Raw genomic sequence first — 9,278 nt, forward strand, 5'->3', positions numbered from 1 at the left:
TTAAAAAAAAAAATTTCCATTACTTTTACAAGTAACGAGTGAACCCCATGCAGGCTTAGCCTACACCACCTAACACAGTGGCGCCACTGGGTGGAGTTGAACCCGAGGCATCTGTCTGGGAGGCTAGAGTGCTAACCACTACACCACTGTACCGTGTCAACTGCTGCCATTAGAATTTATTATGACTCAGATTTAGAAAAAATTCAGATTTTTATTCAAAAGTACGTTTTCTCACCATCGTCCCCCTTCAAATGACTAAAGTTGGAATTTCATGACATTTTGCCAAATATTTTGGCATTCGTTTCAGACTTGGAAGTTTAAAAAAAGTTTTTTCCATTACGTTCACAAGTAACGAGTGAACCCCATGCAGGCTTGGCCTACACCACCTAACACAGTGGCGCCACTGGGTGGAGTTGAACCCGAGGCATCTGTCTGGGAGGCGAGAGTGCTAACCACTACACCACTGTACCGTGTCAACTGCTGCCGTTAGAATGTCTTATGACTCCAATTTAGAAAAAATTCGGATTTTTGTTAAAAACTAGGTTTTCTCACCATCGTGCACCTTCATATGACTAAGGATAGAATTTAATGACTTTTTGCAAAATATTTTGGCATTCTTTTCTGACTTGGAAGTTTAAAAAAAGTTTTTTCCATTACTTTTACAAGTAACGAGTGAACCCCATGCAGGCTTAGCCTACACCACCTAACACAGTGGCGCCACTGGGTGGAGTTGAACCCGAGGCATCTGTCTGGGAGGCGAGAGTGCTAACCACCACACCACTGTACCGTGTCAACTGCTGCCGTTAGAATGTCTTATGACTCCAATTAAAAAAAAAATCGGATTTTTATTCAAAAGTACGTTTTCTCACCGTCCTCCCCCTTCAGATGACTAAAGATAGATTTTCATGACATTTTGCAAAATATTTTGGCATTCTTTTCAGACTTGGAAGTTTAAAAAAAGTTTTTAACATTACTTTTACAAGTAACGAGTGAACCCCATGCAGGCTTAGCCTACACCACCTAACACAGTGGCGCCACTGGGTGGAGTTGAACCCGAGGCATCTGTCTGGGAGGCTAGAGTGCCAACCACTACACCACTGTACCGTGTCAACTGCTGCCGTTAGAATGTCTTATGACTCCAATTTAGAAAAAATTCGGATTTTTATTCAAAAGTACGTTTTCAAACCGTCCTCCCCCTTCAGATGACTAAAGATAGATTTTCATGACATTTTGCCAAATATTTTGGCATTCTTTTCGGACTTAGCAGTTTAAAAAAAGTTTTTTCTATTACTTTTACAAGTAACGAGTGAACCCCATGCAGGCGTAGCCTACACCACCTAACACAGTAGCGCCACTGGGTGGAGTTGAACCCGAGGCATCTGTCTGGGAGGCGAGAGTGCTAACCACTACACCACTGTACCGTGTCAACTGCTGCCATTAGAATGTCTTATGACTCCGATTTAGAAAAAATTCAGATTTTTATTCAAAAGTACGTTTTCTCACCGTCGTTCCCATTCAGATGACTAAAGAAAGATTTTCATGACATTTTGCCAAATATTTTGGCATTCTTTTCAGACTTGGAAGTTTAAAAAAAGTTTTTTCCATTACTTTTACAAGTAACGAGTGAACCCCATGCAGGCTTAGCCTACACCACCTAACACAGTGGCGCCACTGGGTGGAGTTGAACCCGAGGCATCTGTCTGGGAGGCGAGAGTGCTAACCACCACACCACTGTACCGTGTCAACTGCTGCCGTTAGAATGTCTTTTGACTCCAATTAAAAAAAAAATCGGATTTTTATTCAAAAGTACGTTTTCTCACCGTCCTCCCCCTTCAGATGACTAAAGATAGATTTTCATGACATTTTGCCAAATATTTTGGCATTCTTTTCGGACTTAGCAGTTTAAAAAAAGTTTTTTCTATTACTTTTACAAGTAACGAGTGAACCCCATGCAGGCGTAGCCTACACCACCTAACACAGTAGCGCCACTGGGTGGAGTTGAACCCGAGGCATCTGTCTGGGAGGCGAGAGTGCTAACCACTACACCACTGTACCGTGTCAACTGCTGCCATTAGAATGTCTTATGACTCCGATTTAGAAAAAATTCAGATTTTTATTCAAAAGTACGTTTTCTCACCGTCGTTCCCATTCAGATGACTAAAGAAAGATTTTCATGACATTTTGCCAAATATTTTGGCATTCTTTTCAGACTTGTAAAAGTAATGCAAAAAACTTTTTTTAAACTTCCAAGTAACGAGGGAACCCCATGCAGGCTTGGCCTACACCACCTAACACAATGGCGCGACTGGGTGGAGTTGAACCCGAGGCATCTGTCTGGGAGGCGAGAGTGCTAACCACTACACCACTTTACCGTGTCAACTGCTGCCGTTAGAATGTTTTATGACTCCAATTTAGAAAAAATTCGGATTTTTATTCAAAAGTACGTTTTCTCACCGTCGTCCCCCTTCATATGACTAAAGATATAATTTCATGACATTCTGCCAAATATTTTGGCATTCTTTTCAGACTTGGAAGTTTAAAAAAAATTTTTTCCATTACTTTTACAAGTAACGAGTGAACCCCATGCAGGCTTAGCCTACACCACCTAACACAGTGGCGCCACTGGGTGGAGTTGAACCCGAGGCATCTGTCTGGGAGGCTAGAGTGCCAACCACTACACCACTGTACCGTGTCAACTGCTGCCATTAGAATGTATTGTGACTCTGATTTAGAAAAAATTCAGATTTATATTCAAAAGTACGTTTTCTCACCGTCGTCCCCCTTCATATGACTAAAGATATAATTTCATGACATTCTGCCAAATATTTTGGCATTCTTTTCAGACTTGGAAGTTTAAAAAAAGTTTTTTCCATTACTTTTACAAGTAACGAATGAACCCAATGCAGGCTTAGCCTACACCACCTAACACAGTGGCGCCACTGGGTGGAGTTGAACCCGAGGCATCTGTCTGGGAGGCTAGAGTGCTAACCACTACACCAATATACCGTGTCAACAGCTGCCGTTAGAATGTCTTATGACTCCAATTTAGAAAAAATTCGGATTTTTGTTCAAAAGTAGGTTTTCTCACCATCGTGCACCTTCATATGACTAAGGATAGAATTTAATGACTTTTTGCAAAATATTTGGGGATTCTTTTCAGACTTGGAAGTTTAAAAAAAGTTTTTTCCATTACTTTTACAAGTAACGAGTGAACCCCATGCAGGATTAGCCTACACCACCTAACACAGTGGCACCACTGGGTGGAGTTGAACCCGAGGCATCTGTCTGGGAGGCGAGAGTGCTAACCACTACACCACTGTACCGTGTCAACTGCTGCCGTTAGAATGTCTTATGACTCCAATTTAGAATAAATTCGGATTTTTATTCAAAAGTACGTTTTCTCACTGTCCTCCCCCTTCAGATGACTAAAGATAGATTTTCATGACATTTTGGCAAATATTTTGGCATTCTTTTCAGACTTGTAAAAGTAATGCAAAAACTTTTTTTAAACTTCCAAGTAACAAGTGAACCCCATTCAGGCTTGGCCTACACCACCTAACACAATGGCGCGACTGGGTGGAGTTGAACCCGAGGCATCTGTCTGGGAGGCTAGAGTGCTAACCACTACACCACTGTACCGTGTCAACTGCTGCCATTAGAATTTATTATGACTCAGATTTAGAAAAAATTCAGATTTTTATTCAAAAGTACGTTTTCTCACCATCGTCCCCCTTCAAATGACTAAAGTTGGAATTTCATGACATTCTGCCAAATATTTTGGCATTCTTTTCAGACTTGGAAGTTTAAAAAAAAAATTTTCCATTACTTTTACAAGTAACGAGTGAACCCCATGCAGGCTTAGCCTACACCACCTAACACAGTGGCGCCACTGGGTGGAGTTGAACCCGAGGCATCTGTCTGGGAGGCTAGAGTGCTAACCACTACACCACTGTACCGTGTCAACTGCTGCCATTAGAATTTATTATGACTCAGATTTAGAAAAAATTCAGATTTTTATTCAAAAGTACGTTTTCTCACCATCGTCCCCCTTCAAATGACTAAAGTTGGAATTTCATGACATTTTGCCAAATATTTTGGCATTCGTTTCAGACTTGGAAGTTTAAAAAAAGTTTTTTCCATTACGTTCACAAGTAACGAGTGAACCCCATGCAGGCTTGGCCTACACCACCTAACACAGTGGCGCCACTGGGTGGAGTTGAACCCGAGGCATCTGTCTGGGAGGCGAGAGTGCTAACCACTACACCACTGTACCGTGTCAACTGCTGCCGTTAGAATGTCTTATGACTCCAATTTAGAAAAAATTCGGATTTTTGTTAAAAACTAGGTTTTCTCACCATCGTGCACCTTCATATGACTAAGGATAGAATTTAATGACTTTTTGCAAAATATTTTGGCATTCTTTTCTGACTTGGAAGTTTAAAAAAAGTTTTTTCCATTACTTTTACAAGTAACGAGTGAACCCCATGCAGGCTTAGCCTACACCACCTAACACAGTGGCGCCACTGGGTGGAGTTGAACCCGAGGCATCTGTCTGGGAGGCGAGAGTGCTAACCACCACACCACTGTACCGTGTCAACTGCTGCCGTTAGAATGTCTTATGACTCCAATTAAAAAAAAAATCGGATTTTTATTCAAAAGTACGTTTTCTCACCGTCCTCCCCCTTCAGATGACTAAAGATAGATTTTCATGACATTTTGCAAAATATTTTGGCATTCTTTTCAGACTTGGAAGTTTAAAAAAAGTTTTTAACATTACTTTTACAAGTAACGAGTGAACCCCATGCAGGCTTAGCCTACACCACCTAACACAGTGGCGCCACTGGGTGGAGTTGAACCCGAGGCATCTGTCTGGGAGGCTAGAGTGCCAACCACTACACCACTGTACCGTGTCAACTGCTGCCGTTAGAATGTCTTATGACTCCAATTTAGAAAAAATTCAGATTTTTATTCAAAAGTACGTTTTCTCACCGTCGTTCCCATTCAGATGACTAAAGAAAGATTTTCATGACATTTTGCCAAATATTTTGGCATTCTTTTCAGACTTGTAAAAGTAATGCAAAAAACTTTTTTTAAACTTCCAAGTAACGAGTGAACCCCATGCAGGCTTGCCCTACACCACCTAACACAATGGCGCGACTGGGTGGAGTTGAACCCGAGGCATCTGTCTGGGAGGCGAGAGTGCTAACCACTACACCACTTTACCGTGTCAACTGCTGCCGTTAGAATGTCTTATGACTCCAATTTAGAAAAAATTCGGATTTTTATTCAAAAGTACGTTTTCTCACCGTCGTCCCCCTTCATATGACTAAAGATATAATTTCATGACATTCTGCCAAATATTTTGGCATTCTTTTCAGACTTGGACGTTTAAAAAAAGTTTTTTCCATTACTTTTACAAGTAACGAGTGAACCCCATGCAGGCTTAGCCTACACCACCTAACACAGTGGCGCCACTGGGTGGAGTTGAACCCGAGGCATCTGTCTGGGAGGCTAGAGTGCTAACCACTACACCACTGTACCGTGTCAACTGCTGCCATTAGAATTTATTATGACTCAGATTTAGAAAAAATTCAGATTTTTATTCAAAAGTACGTTTTCTCACCGTCGTCCCCCTTCAAATGACTAAAGTTGGAATTTCATGACATTTTGCCAAATATTTTGGCATTCTTTTCAGACTTGTAAAAGTAATGCAAAAAACTTTTTTTAAACTTCCAAGTAACGAGTGAACCCCATGCAGGCTTGCCCTACACCACCTAACACAATGGCGCGACTGGGTGGAGTTGAACCCGAGGCATCTGTCTGGGAGGCGAGAGTGCTAACCACTACACCACTGTACCGTGTCAACTGCTGCCATTAGAATGTCTTATGACTCCGATTTAGAAAAAATTCAGATTTTTATTCAAAAGTACGTTTTCTCACCGTCGTTCCCATTCAGATGACTAAAGAAAGATTTTCATGACATTTTGCCAAATATTTTGGCATTCTTTTCAGACTTGTAAAAGTAATGCAAAAAACTTTTTTTAAACTTCCAAGTAACGAGTGAACCCCATGCAGGCTTGCCCTACACCACCTAACACAATGGCGCGACTGGGTGGAGTTGAACCCGAGGCATCTGTCTGGGAGGCGAGAGTGCTAACCACTACACCACTTTACCGTGTCAACTGCTGCCGTTAGAATGTCTTATGACTCCAATTTAGAAAAAATTCGGATTTTTATTCAAAAGTACGTTTTCTCACCGTCGTCCCCCTTCATATGAATAAAGATATAATTTCATGACATTCTGCCAAATATTTTGGCATTCTTTTCAGACTTGGAAGTTTAAAAAAAGTTTTTTCCATTACTTTTACAAGTAACGAGTGAACCCCATGCAGGCTTAGCCTACACCACCTAACACAGTGGCGCCACTGGGTGGAGTTGAACCCGAGGCATCTGTCTGGGAGGCGAGAGTGCTAACCACCACACCACTGTACCGTGTCAACTGCTGCCGTTAGAATGTCTTTTGACTCCAATTAAAAAAAAAATCGGATTTTTATTCAAAAGTACGTTTTCTCACCGTCCTCCCCCTTCAGATGACTAAAGATATAATTTCATGACATTCTGCCAAATATTTTGGCATTCTTTTCAGACTTGGAAGTTTAAAAAAAGTTTTTTCCATTACTTTTACAAGTAACGAGTGAACCCCATGCAGGCTTAGCCTACACCACCTAACACAGTGGCGCCACTGGGTGGAGTTGAACCCGAGGCATCTGTCTGGGAGGCTAGAGTGCTAACCACTACACCACTGTACCATGTCAACTGCTGCCATTAGAATTTATTATGACTCAGATTTAGAAAAAATTCAGATTTTTATTCAAAAGTACGTTTTCTCACCGTCGTCCCCCTTCAACTGACTAAAGTTGGAATTTCATGACATTTTGCCAAATATTTTGGCATTCGTTTCAGACTTGGAAGTTTAAAAAAAGTTTTTTCCATTACGTTCACAAGTAACGAGTGAACCCCATGCAGGCTTGGCCTACACCACCTAACACAGTGGCGCCACTGGGTGGAGTTGAACCCGAGGCATCTGTCTGGGAGGCTAGAGTGCCAACCACTACACCACTGTACCGTGTCAACTGCTGCCATTAGAATGTATTATGACTCCGATTTAGAAAAAATTCAGATTTTTATTCAAAAGTACGTTTTCTCACCGTCGTCCCCCTTCATATGACTAAAGATATAATTTCATGACATTCTGCCAAATATTTTGGCATTCTTTTCAGACTTGGAAGTTTAAAAAAAGTTTTTTCCATTACTTTTACAAGTAACGAGTGAACCCCATGCAGGCTTAGCCTACACCACCTAACACAGTGGCGCCACTGGGTGGAGTTGAACCCGAGGCATCTGTCTGGGAGGCTAGAGTGCTAACCACTACACCAATATACCGTGTCAACAGCTGCCGTTAGAATGTCTTATGACTCCAATTTAGAAAAAATTCGGATTTTTGTTCAAAAGTAGGTTTTCTCACCATCGTGCACCTTCATATGACTAAGGATAGAATTTAATGACTTTTTGCCAAATATTTTGGCATTCTTTTCAGACTTGGAACTTTAAAAAAAGTTTTTTCCATTACTTTTACAAGTACCGAGTGAACCCCATGCAGGCTTAGCCTACACCACCTAACACAGTGGCGCCACTGGGTGGAGTTGAACCCGAGGCATCTGTCTGGGAGGCTAGAGTGCTAACCACTACACCACTGTACCGTGTCAACTGCTGCCATTAGAATGTATTATGACTCCGATTTAGAAAAAATTCAGATTTTTATTCAAAAGTACGTTTTCTCACCGTCCTCCCCCTTCAGATGACTAAAGATAGATTTTCATGACATTTTGCAAAATATTTTGGCATTCTTTTCAGACTTGAAAGTTTAAAAAAAGTTTTTAACATTACTTTTACAAGTAACGAGTGAACCCCATGCAGGCTTAGCCTACACCACCTAACACAGTGGCGCCACTGGGTGGAGTTGAACCCGAGGCATCTGTCTGGGAGGCTAGAGTGCCAACCACTACACCACTGTACCGTGTCAACTGCTGCCGTTAGAATGTCTTATGACTCCAATTTAGAAAAAATTCGGATTTTTATTCAAAAGTACGTTTTCAAACCGTCCTCCCCCTTCAGATGACTAATGTTAGATTTTCATGACATTTTGCCAAATATTTTGGCATTCTTTTCGGACTTAGCAGTTAAAAAAAAGTTTTTTCTATTACTTTTACAAGTAACGAGTGAACCCCATGCAGGCGTAGCCTACACCACCTAACACAGTAGCGCCACTGGGTGGAGTTGAACCCGAGGCATCTGTCTGGGAGGCGAGAGTGCTAACCACTACACCACTGTACCGTGTCAACTGCTGCCATTAGAATGTCTTATGACTCCGATTTAGAAAAAATTCAGATTTTTATTCAAAAGTACGTTTTCTCACCGTCGTTCCCATTCAGATGACTAAAGAAAGATTTTCATGACATTTTGCCAAATATTTTGGCATTCTTTTCAGACTTGTAAAAGTAATGCAAAAAACTTTTTTTAAACTTCCAAGTAACGAGTGAACCCCATGCAGGCTTGCCCTACACCACCTAACACAATGGCGCGACTGGGTGGAGTTGAACCCGAGGCATCTGTCTGGGAGGCGAGAGTGCTAACCACTACACCACTTTACCGTGTCAACTGCTGCCGTTAGAATGTCTTATGACTCCAATTTAGAAAAAATTCGGATTTTTATTCAAAAGTACGTTTTCTCACCGTCGTCCCCCTTCATATGAATAAAGATATAATTTCATGACATTCTGCCAAATATTTTGGCATTCGTTTCAGACTTGGAAGTTTAAAAAAAGTTTTTTCCATTACTTTTACAAGTAACGAGTGAACCCCATGCAGGCTTAGCCTACACCACCTAACACAGTGGCGCCACTGGGTGGAGTTGAACCCGAGGCATCTGTCTGGGAGGCGAGAGTGCTAACCACCACACCACTGTACCGTGTCAACTGCTGCCGTTAGAATGTCTTTTGACTCCAATTAAAAAAAAAATCGGATTTTTATTCAAAAGTACGTTTTCTCACCGTCCTCCCCCTTCAGATGACTAAAGATAGATTTTCATGACATTTTGCAAAATATTTTGGCATTCTTTTCAGACTTGGAAGTTTAAAAAAAGTTTTTAACATTACTTTTACAAGTAACGAGTGAACCCCATGCAGGCTTAGCCTACACCACCTAACACAGTGGCGCCA

Source organism: Gasterosteus aculeatus, chromosome 1 (assembly GCF_964276395.1).
Source record: "Gasterosteus aculeatus chromosome 1, fGasAcu3.hap1.1, whole genome shotgun sequence".
Taxonomy (NCBI): Eukaryota; Metazoa; Chordata; class Actinopteri; order Perciformes; family Gasterosteidae; genus Gasterosteus; species Gasterosteus aculeatus.